Here is a 10733-nt window from a genome sequence, read left to right as displayed (position 1 = left end):
AGTTCACATGTACATGCATTTTTTAAACAAAAAATCATTTATGGGATGTGGGTATCGCTGGCTGGCCGGCATTTATTGCCCAGCCCTAGCTGTTGTTGAGAAAGTGGTGACGAGCTGCTTTCTTGAACTGCTGCAGTTCCGCCCATTTCAATGTGATGGTCAAAAAGGCACAACAACACCTATTATTCTTCAGGAGGCTAAGGAAATTCAACATGTCCAAAGGGACCCTCACCAATTTTTAAAGATGCACCGTAGAAAGCATTCTATCTGGATGCATAACGGCTTAGTATGGCAACTGCTCTGCCCAGGACCATAAGAAACTACAGAAAGTTGTGTACCCAGTCCAAACCATCACCAAAGTCAACCTCCCATCCATGGACTCCATCTACACTTCTCATACTCACCTAAAGGCTGCCAACATCATCAAAGACCGCTCCCACCCTGGTAATACTCTCTTACAACTTCTTCCATCAGGCAGAAGATAAAGAAGTCTGAACACACGCACCAGCAGGTTCAAGAACAGACCTTTCCCTGCTGTTATCAACTGCTGAATAAACCTCTCTAATTTCAAATCTAATGTTGATCTTGCTTTTGTGCCCCTCCTGTGCAGCCAATACCTTGTATGCCTCACTCTGTCTAGACACCCTGCGATGTGTATGTCCTTTTATGTTATGATCTACCTGTACTGCTCACAAAACAAAATTTTTCACTGTACTTAGGTACATGGGACATATGGGGAGGTGATGGCCTAGTGGTATTATCGCTGGACTGTTAATCCAGAGACCCAGATAATGTTCTGAGGACCTGGGTTCGAATCCTGCCATGGCAGATGGTAGAATTTGAATGCAATAAAATATCTGGAATTAAGAGTCTAATGACAACCATGAATGTATTGTCGAATGTTGCAAAAACCCATCTGTCTCACTGATGTCCTTTAGGGAAGGAATCTACCATCCTTATCTGGTCTGGCCTACATGTGACTCCAGACCCACAGCAATGTGGTTGATTCTTAACTGCCCCCTGGGCAATTAGGGATGGACAATAAATGCTGCCTAGCCAGAGACGGCCTCGTCCCATGAATGAATGAAGGAACAATAAATCAAATCAAATCAGTTCATTTGGTGCAGGCTAGCTTCTCTTAGTTGTTGACCTTTTCCGCATTTCAAACAGCTCACTATCCAATGACCAACTAAATGACCCCCAGCCAGGACCCAGTGTCTTTGGGACTGGAAGAATAGGAGGGAGAAGGTTGCTGGTAAAAGGCAGAAGTGGAGAATAAAATAATTCTGCCTGGTGTGGACCAGAGTCATACAGCTGCAGAGTTAGATATGAGGCATGGGCTGAATCGGCTGCTCTCAATCAGGACAGAGGTAGAAAATATTATCATTGAATTTAACATTGTTAGTTTAGGAAGCAAGCAGATGAGGCACAGTTCCAGTCACTGATACTGTCTAGTAAACACTGCTACAGCGTTTGCATATATAGGTTTTTTGAACAGACCTGACTATGATCAAAAAAGCCTGAGACACTCATGATTTAGGCTCTCCTCAAGGAATAGTTTCTTGAGCAGAAAGAACTTACGTGGCATGGTATCATGTGATGGATTGAGTGAGTGCTTTCAGGGCAAGTAGAAAGAGAATCAGTGCTAGAAGATAGTTATTGGGTGAGAGCTGTATATATTTCATAGAAGTTGCTTGATTCCTATTGCTTCCCATGAAGCAGGATATCAACGTGGTAGTTAAATATAGTTCAAGGCCTCAAACATTTGCACAATATGCATCCACCCTTCAAAATACAGACACAAATGAATTCTTCTTGATAGCACAAGATATTCAAGAGATATTTTTAAAATTTGATCACAATAATTAATTACTAAACACCAAATGGAGAATTGATACCAGAGTGGAATTTGTTTGCTTTGTTTTTCAAATTAGGGTGTGATCAAATCTTTAAAAATATACACATTTCTTCATGGTTAGTTTAGCACATCCTGAACGAGTGGTCTCACCTTGTCATTGATCAGTACCAGTAAAATACAATGTGCCTTACTGAGCAAATTGCAGATAATAACCTGGATTTCATGACCTCAGAATGTCCCAAAGCACTCTATGACCAATGAACAACTTCAGAAGTCTAGTCACTGTTGAAATGTAGAAAATGAAATGGCCAATTTAAGCACAATTTAAGCTCCCACAGTCAGCAACAAGAAAATGACTAATTGATCTACTTTAATGACCTTTGTTGAGGGATAAGTAGGAAGAGAAGTATAGAGGGTTAAAGTTCAACATTGGCATGGGTACAGGACTGATGCTAATGGATTAACCACCCATGAACCTTCCTGTGGAAATCTGATTTTAGCAGCTCCCACACTGGTGGCTGTGTACCTCCATTGCCTAGACCCTAAGCTCTGAAGTTTCTTCCCTAAAGCTTTCCTTCTTTCCATCCCCTCTCCTCCAAAAATACCACTTTAAACTTAACCTTTGGTCACGTTTCCTAATATCTTCCCATGTGCTTTATTTTGCTTGTTCGATCTCCCTCAAAGCACCTTGGAATCTTCTTACAATGTTAAAGCTGCATGAATCAGAAATGCTAGCACGCAGGTAGAGCAAGTAATTAGGAAAGCTAATAGAATGTAATTTATCATGAGGGGCTTGAATACAAAAGTAGGGTTCAGTTATACAAGATGCTGGAGAGATTGCATCAGAACTACTGTGCACAGCACTGGTCATCTTATTGAAGAAACAATGTAAGTGTGTTGGAAATTGTTCGAAAAAGATTTACTAGATTAATACCTGGAATGGGATGTTGTCCTATGAGGGAAGGTGGAGAAGCTTGGCTTGTATTCACTAGAGTTTAGAAGAGTAAGAGGTGGCTTGATTTAAATATGTAAGGTCCTGAGGGGTCTTGGCAAGATGCATATGAAACATTTTGTTTATCCTATGGAAAAATCTAGAAGAGGGTCAGTAACTCATTCAAGGCAGGGGTAAAGATAATGTTTGTCCCTCAGAGGGTTGTGAATCTTTGGAACTCTCTCCTTGAAAAGGCAGTGGAAGCAGAGTTCTTATATAATTTTAAGTCAGAGATAGATAGAATCTTGATAAGCAAGAGGTTGAAAGGTTAGCAGGGGTAGACAGGCATTGGTGTAATCAGATTGGCTATGACTTTAGTGAATGATGACACAGTTGCTTTGAGAGGCTGAGTGGCCTAATTTGCTGCTAATTCGTGAGCTATATGTCCATGTAATTAGCAAGTTGTTGTTAACTCTCCTCTCCATGGAAATTGAGAAGCAAAAATCAAGCTGGGTGAATATTGGGCATTTGATCTGTGCCCACTCATTTTGTAGCCCTCACCGAAGTTGAATTTGACTGGAGAGCAAGTGAGACTGAGACAGAAGAAAAGATGTGATGGAGAGAGCCCGGTCGAAGTGTGGAGTTCATGGAAATTATTGCCAAAGCTGGAACTGGCAGAAAGGCAGATACCCACTGCCTAGAAACTGTGGCCCATGGGAAAGAGCCTCCTATCACCACCAACAGGAAACTCAAATTCCACAATCTCTGCCTGTTTCAGCTCGAATTAGAAAACTCTTTGTTGTCCAGGTTTCTAAAAATACTAAATATTTTCCTTCAATGATTTCCTAAGACAAACGCTATGTATCGTGCTGCAGCTGCACTTATTTTCAAATGATAAAATAAATCTTATGAAGTGTTCTCTTTACATCAACTGAGGGAACTATTTATCATTCGCTAGGATGAAAGGTGAAATTCTTCAAGAATTTAACACAGTGATTACAAAAGGATGTGGTCTACACTATACAAGTCTTCATGACTTCAGGGGAGACTTGGGCACCCATCAACACCAGATACAGTACAAAACGTTGACTGATGACTGGCTACCATTACATTTCATGCTTCCCACTGTAGACCAATATCCAGCTTGCTCCACACTTTGTCACACCATGATATACACAATGCAGACTGGGCTTAAGATGAGGAGAAAAGTCTTCACTCAAAGCGTTCTGAATCTTTGGAATTTCACACCCCGGATGTTGCTTTATTCAATATACATAAGGTCATGATAGACAGAATTTTGGTCTCTCAGGGAATCAAGGGATACTGAGAGCAGGGAAGGAAAGGAGTTAAGGCCGATGACAATACACGATCATCTTAAATGTCAGAGCGGGCTGAAGCTGATGGTCTACTCCTGCTCCTACTTCTTGTATACTTTACCAGGCTTTTTTTCAAACAAAAAGGTCAGAAAGTCATTTGGAAAAGTGTCCTAAGGGCATCAATTCCAAGAAAGCATGAGACTGCAGTCAAGTACCCTATAGTGTTAGTTGATGGAGTGTTAATATTGCTAGATATATAACAGACCAGAATGTCATTAGCTTTAGCTTGACATTAGAACAGAAGGTTCAGGGTCTCAGTTCAGAAGCTCAGGGCTTCAGAATGACTGCTGTTGACATTGAGCCCACACTTGATGGAGTGTGCCATTGAGGAGCCCAAGCAAAAGTCGAATCATGGGAATCAGGGGCCACACTCTGCTGGTTAGAATCATTCGAGAACAATGCAACCTGGTTGTGGCTGTCAGAAGTCAATCATCCTCAGGTCCTGGATATCTCTGCAGGAGTTCCTCAGGGTAGTGTCCTAGGCCCAACCATCTTCAGCTGATCCATCAATGACCTTCCCTCCATCATAAGGTCAAAAGTAGGGATGTTTGCTGATGTTTGCACAATGTTCAGTACCATTTTATGGTCCCTCAGATACTGAAGCAGTCCATGTTCAAATACAACAAGATCTGGACAACATCAAGGCTTGGGCTGACAAGTGGCAGGTAACATTTTGTGTGACACAAGTTTCAGGCAATGACAATCTCCAACAAGAGAAAATGTAACTATTGCCCTTAACTAACAAGGGCAGTATCACAGCTGAATCTACTGCTAACAACATCCTGTGGCTCACCATTGATGAGAACATGTATGAACCATACAAATACTGTGACTACAAGAATCCTGCTGGGAGTAACTCACCTCATGACTTCCAAAACCTTCCCCATCATTAATAATGTACAAGTCAGGAGTGTAATGGAATACTCCCCACTTGTCTGGATGAACGCAGCTGCAAAATACTGAAGAAGCTTGACACCATCCAGGACAAAGCAACTCGCTTGATTGGCACCAAATCCTTACCTTTAACATTCACATTCTGCACCACTGATGCTTGCTAGTAGCAGTGTGTACCATTTACAAGATGCACTGCAGAAATTCACCAAGGATCCTCAGACAACACCTTCCAAACACAGGACCACTTCCATCTAGAAGGACATGGGCAGCTGATGCATGGAAACACCACCACTTTCAAGTTCCCCTCCAAGCCATTCACCATCCTGACTTGGAAATACGTCACCGTTCCTTCACTGTCATTGGGTCAAAATTCTGGAACTCCCTCCCTAAGAATAATGTGGGTCAACCAACAGTATATGGACTACAATGATTCAAGAAGGTAGCTCACTACCTCATCCTCAAGGGCAGCTAGGGACATGCAATAATCTTGGCCCAGCTAGTGATGCCCACTACTCATGAAAGAATAAAAAACAGCTCAGAAGGGACAAATATTTCTCCTAGAAAGCAAACCAAGTTTAGTTCAGGAGAACAATCGTGATGACTAAACCGTTGCTAGTTCATGGAGCTTCCAAGCTGGGAGAGTTTGGATAAAAATCTTCAAGTTGAAAGTTTAGCTCTTCAGAATTGTGCAAGGTTCATGCTAGTGTAACTGGAAAGGAATTGCAGAACTGTGTCCACAGTCCAAGAAAAAGAAATTAGGAGGATTCAGTTAAAAACTCTCTGGAATGGAGTATCTATAAAAGGACAGAGTCGGGGACTAATGTGAAGCTTTACTTTGCTCTTGTCCTAAGATCTTTATAAATATATGTAAACTTTTTGATTTTTGGTAAAAAAAAACTTATGTTCTGTTGTTAAAGATCATCTGCAGCCTCCTGGGAGTATAATTCAGTGACTAAGCAGTGCAGTAACCAACTGCAAAGATTAAAGATATCATATATGCAATATCTCACTGGGGTAGTGTCCTCTAAATCAAGCCCCATGATCCCCAGAGTTGGTTGTAAAAGTAAAAAAAAAAATCAGACAATAGAAGTCCCCACTTTATCTGTCAAATAGACCAAGGTTAACAGAAAACGCAGACCAGGTTTCAGTATTGAACAAGAACTGCTATTTGTTACAAATTCTAACCACAGGTAAACACTATGAACTGGTGACATATGGTCTACTCTTTAAAATTCTACCACTTTTAAACCCCTAAGCACACACTTACAAACAGAGAGACAAAATAAAACACATTGGTGTTTTGGGTGGAGGGGACAAAAGAACTAGAAAAACAATTCAGTAGCACCAGCCCTCAAGATTTGAGTGGCTGAGATGTTTAACAACTACTGTTGTCCAAAAAAGGCCCTCAATGGAGGTGTAACTGTAAAAAAGAGAAAACTAAGCCCAGAGTCCCATTCCCAACCTTGTTTAAACTAACAATATTAACTTGTATGTATCGTAAATGCAAAGTCTCCACCTCCTTGGGGGACGTTCCTGAACTCCAAAGGAAACTGAAAGAGAGCTGGTGTCCCAGGTCACCATGTATATTTTCTATTCTCTTTCACCAGGTGTTAAACACAGGAAACCCCACAAGTATAACCAATTTGTTCTGACTGCAAGCATTTCCCATCATGAAATCACTTCTTAAGGCAAAAGGAAATACCTTTGACAAGTGTATAACCTGAATTCGGATAAGCACTTAATCACAGTTAACTCTGCAATGCATTAGTTTTATTGAGAACACATAGAGATGTCCCCCTTTGTGAGAGACGGTAACAAGTAAATATCCAGTTGTGGGAGCCAGAAAGTTACTCCCTCAAAAGATAAAGCTAACAGAAATCACTTCACATTTCAGAAGTTACAGCCCTATTTCAATAATTTGGGAAGCTACCCCTGACCCTGGTTATTCTTGCAGGATCGGGGAAGAAGATGCTTGGACGCTACATCCCAGCAATTATGTGGGGATGTCGGCCTAGCTTTTCCTTCCTCCTATTACTGATATCGGAGCATTCAAAGATAACAGAGCCACACTTGGAAATTTTCTTCTTAAACTTCACAACTTACTACATCTCTCCCACCTTGAAGTCTCTAAGTTCACATCTCAGAAAATACTTACAAATGGTCTGAGTCAATTTTCTCCCCCTATGCTATTATCCCCAGTCCCACCTCCACCATGTGAAGCACTCTAACACATAATGTTAAAATTACTGTCTGAGTACATTTACACAGTACTTCCAGCACAGAAACAGGCCATCCAGCCCAACAGTTCAATGCTAGTGTTGGTGCTCCACATGAATCTCCTCCTGTCTTCATCATCTCACCCTATCAACATTTCCTTCTATTCTTTTCTTCCTCCATGTATGGTACAGTGGCTTGGTAGTTAGCACCGCCTCACAGTGCCAGGGACCTGGGTTCAATTTCACCCTCAAGTGACTGTCTGTGTGGAGTTTGCCTGTTCTCCCCATGTTTGCATGGCTTTCCTGCAGGTACTCTGACTTCTACCCGTAGTGCAAAGGTTAGGTAGATTGGCCATGATAAATTGCCCTGTGTGTCCAAGGACGTGCAGGCTATGTGGATTATCCATGGTAAATGCAGAGTTATAGGGTAGAGGGGTGGACCTGGATGGGATGCTCTTTGGAGGGTTGGTGCCGACTTTTTGAGCTGAATAGCCTCTTTCTGCACTGTAGAGATTCTATGTATTTAACAAACTCCCTATAAAACATATTTCTGCTGTACTCACTGCTGCCACACCCTGTGGTATCAAGTTTCATATTGTAAACTGATGTTGAACATTAGGAACACTTGAACATACAGATAACACAAGCCTTTCTTTAAGTGTATCCATCCTGTAAAATTTGCTAAGGTTTTCCTCTGTGTTTTCCAAACACAGTTGTTTTTCATAATTCCAATCACAGTGAAAAGCAACACAAATTTATCATCACAATGCTTACTTCAGAAATCAGTGCAGCAAAAACTTAGACTCCAACCAAAAGCAACATTCTAGTCCCCCTGCTATAGGAAAGTTGTTGTTAAACTTGAGAGGGTGCTGAAGAAATTTACAAGGATGTTCCCGGGGTTGGAGGGTATGAGCTACAGGGAGAGGCTGAATAGACTGGGGCTATTTTCTTTGGAATAGTGGAGGCTGAGGGGTGACCTTATAGAAATTTATAAGATCATGAGGGGCTTGGATAGGGTGAATAGCCAAGGTCTTTTCACAGGGCAGGAGAGTCCAAAACTAGAGGGCATAGGTTTAAGATGAGAGGGGAAAGATTTAAAAAGGACCTGAGGGGCAACATTTTCACGCAGAGAGTGGTATCGAATGAGCTGCCAGAAGAAATGGTAGAGGCTGGTAAAATTACAACATTTAAGAGGCATCTGGATGGGTACATGAATAGGAAGGGTTTAGAGGGATACAGGCCAAATGCTGGCAAATGGGACTAGATTAATTTAGGTTGCCTGATCAGCATGATTGTGTAGAACCAAAGGCTCTGTTTCCATGCCGTACGGCTCTATGACTCTATAGCACAATATCTTCAGACTGTCCCTCTTTCAAGTTACTGGAATAGTGGTTAGTTCAGTTGGCTGGATAGCTGGTTTGTGATGCAGAGGGATACCAACAGAGTGGGTTCAATTCCTACTCCAGCTGACATTACTATGAAGGATTCTCCTTCCCAACCTCTCTCCTTGCCTGAGGTGTGGTGACCCTTGGGAGATCCACTACAGGTTGTCTCTCTCTAATGAGATAGCAACCCTGCAGTTGGTGGCTTTTAGCTTTTATTTACATCCGCGTTTCTTTCTTCACAAGAAGTGACAACCTCTTCCCCATGTCTCACTACTTTTGTCTGCTTAAAATTAATTCTTTTTGCTGCAGGATGCCAGCATTTTATATCCAATGCAATTATTGTTAAAAGCAGATAAATTGAAAACTGTATCAGCTCTGCAAAAAGTTCCAAAACTATTCAAAAATATACAACATTTTAAAATGCCAGAAGGCATTGACTGACGGTGTATACACTCTGCTTTTAAGTAGAGTTCCCCAATAAATTGGTAAATGTATTTTAGAATTTAGCACTGCACTTCATCAAGGACATATTATTGAATACATATATGGCCAAAATAAGTTTTTTACTTAACAAATCAGCAGCAACAAATCAATTGTAAAATAAAACTACACAGAAAGTTAATCCGAAACTGAAAAAAGAGAGGAGGTTAATATTTTGAGTACCTTGCTGTGAGCAGTTCAGAACTGGATCTCCATCAAAAACGTTAAATAGATTTTCTCATCTCATGAACACACTATGCCTTTTTAGCTTTGCTTTTGCCTGATTTCCAACACTGGCTTTTTTTTCTCTTGCATCTAATAAAACCTTTTTCTCTTACCACTTTCCATCCACCTTGCGGTCTTGGTCTGGATTTTGTTCTGGTTTTGCTTTTTAAGTGTATGGCTAATACATTTATAGAGGTTGTACATATAGATGCAGATTGCGTGAGATGTGAATCTGTGTGCAGGAAAATACTTGGGGATCAAGATTAAGGCCCAACCAATAGGAAGCCTGTATTGTTATTTACTGCAACATGAAGGATGGATGGTGGGGGAAGGGCTCATGTTTGAAATGTGTGTACAGTCCAATCTGATAACTGGATGGCTCTGGAGACGAATGTAAGGCATGGGTCTCGACCTCTGGACAGGAAACCAGGGGGAGAGGCCAATGTTGCTGTCAGTTTGAATTACGGTGGAAAAAGCTTAGGGTGGAGACAATGTTCAAGGATAACTGAAATGTGCAAAAGGGCAAATAAAGTGTCGATCCAAAAGGACTTGAATCCTTTTTTTTGCTTTTCCCGTATCCTGTGAACATTATTTAAAGCAAAGATTATCACAAGAGATACTGCAGTGTCCATCCATTAAAGGTACCAGTGGTTTGGCTACAGTGGTGTACAAAATTGAGGACAATATTCAAACTGAAGACACGGCAAATCATTCAAGGATCAAAGGAAGGTGCAACAGGGTATTGATAAGTTGGTGAAGCAAGTAGCAGATGGAATTCAACATCAGCAAATGCACAGTGATAGATTCTGGTAAAGGTAAAATGATCATTATACTTCAGATGAATGGGAAATTTATCAGCAACAGCAGAGGAATTTAGATGTTTAACGTCATTAAGTGTTAAAAGCAGCATCTCAAATGGCTTGGGCCAGAAGAACAGATAACAAAAATGCTGAATCTTCTGCCAAGAAAGTGTTGAATACAAGTCAAAATTTAAGGGTGAGTCTACATAAAACCTGAATCAGAACATTAGAGATTCAGGCTGTACATAAGGAGAATGATATGGAGGTAATAAGGAGGGTACGGTGTGGGTTTATTTGGAAATATAATTCCTAACACTCATTGGCGATTAAAGGGTAATTTGATGAAGGTGCATATAATTGTGAAAGGATGAGACAGACTAGAGTGAAAATTTCTGTTTCCAATACTTTCAACATCTAGGACTGAAAGGGATATAGATTATTCGTTAAAGGGATGAGTTTTAGGGTAGAGGGTAGAAGAAACAATTTTATACAAGGGGCTTTGAGACTATAGAATGGTGCATGGGAGTTAGCAATTGAAACAGACACCATGTCAACATTCTATATCACA

General features: G+C 40.9%; 1 protein-coding gene across 1 annotated transcript in view; it reads right to left on the bottom strand.

The window, feature by feature from the left end:
* myo1ha (myosin IHa) overlaps nucleotides 1-9511 on the bottom strand; it is a 72842-nt gene extending 63331 nt beyond the window's left edge. The window contains exon 1 of the mRNA XM_048611445.1: nucleotides 9479-9511. The gene's annotated coding sequence lies outside the window, so the exon portion shown is untranslated. The remainder of the gene's footprint in view (nucleotides 1-9478) is intronic.
* Nucleotides 9512-10733: the final 1222 nt, after the last annotated feature.

Source organism: Rhincodon typus, chromosome 24 (genome assembly GCF_021869965.1).
Source record: "Rhincodon typus isolate 14 chromosome 24, sRhiTyp1.1, whole genome shotgun sequence".
In the NCBI taxonomy this organism is placed as follows: Eukaryota; Metazoa; Chordata; class Chondrichthyes; order Orectolobiformes; family Rhincodontidae; genus Rhincodon; species Rhincodon typus.
Note: the sequence above shows the minus strand (reverse complement) of the source record. Positions and strands in the feature narration are given on the sequence as shown.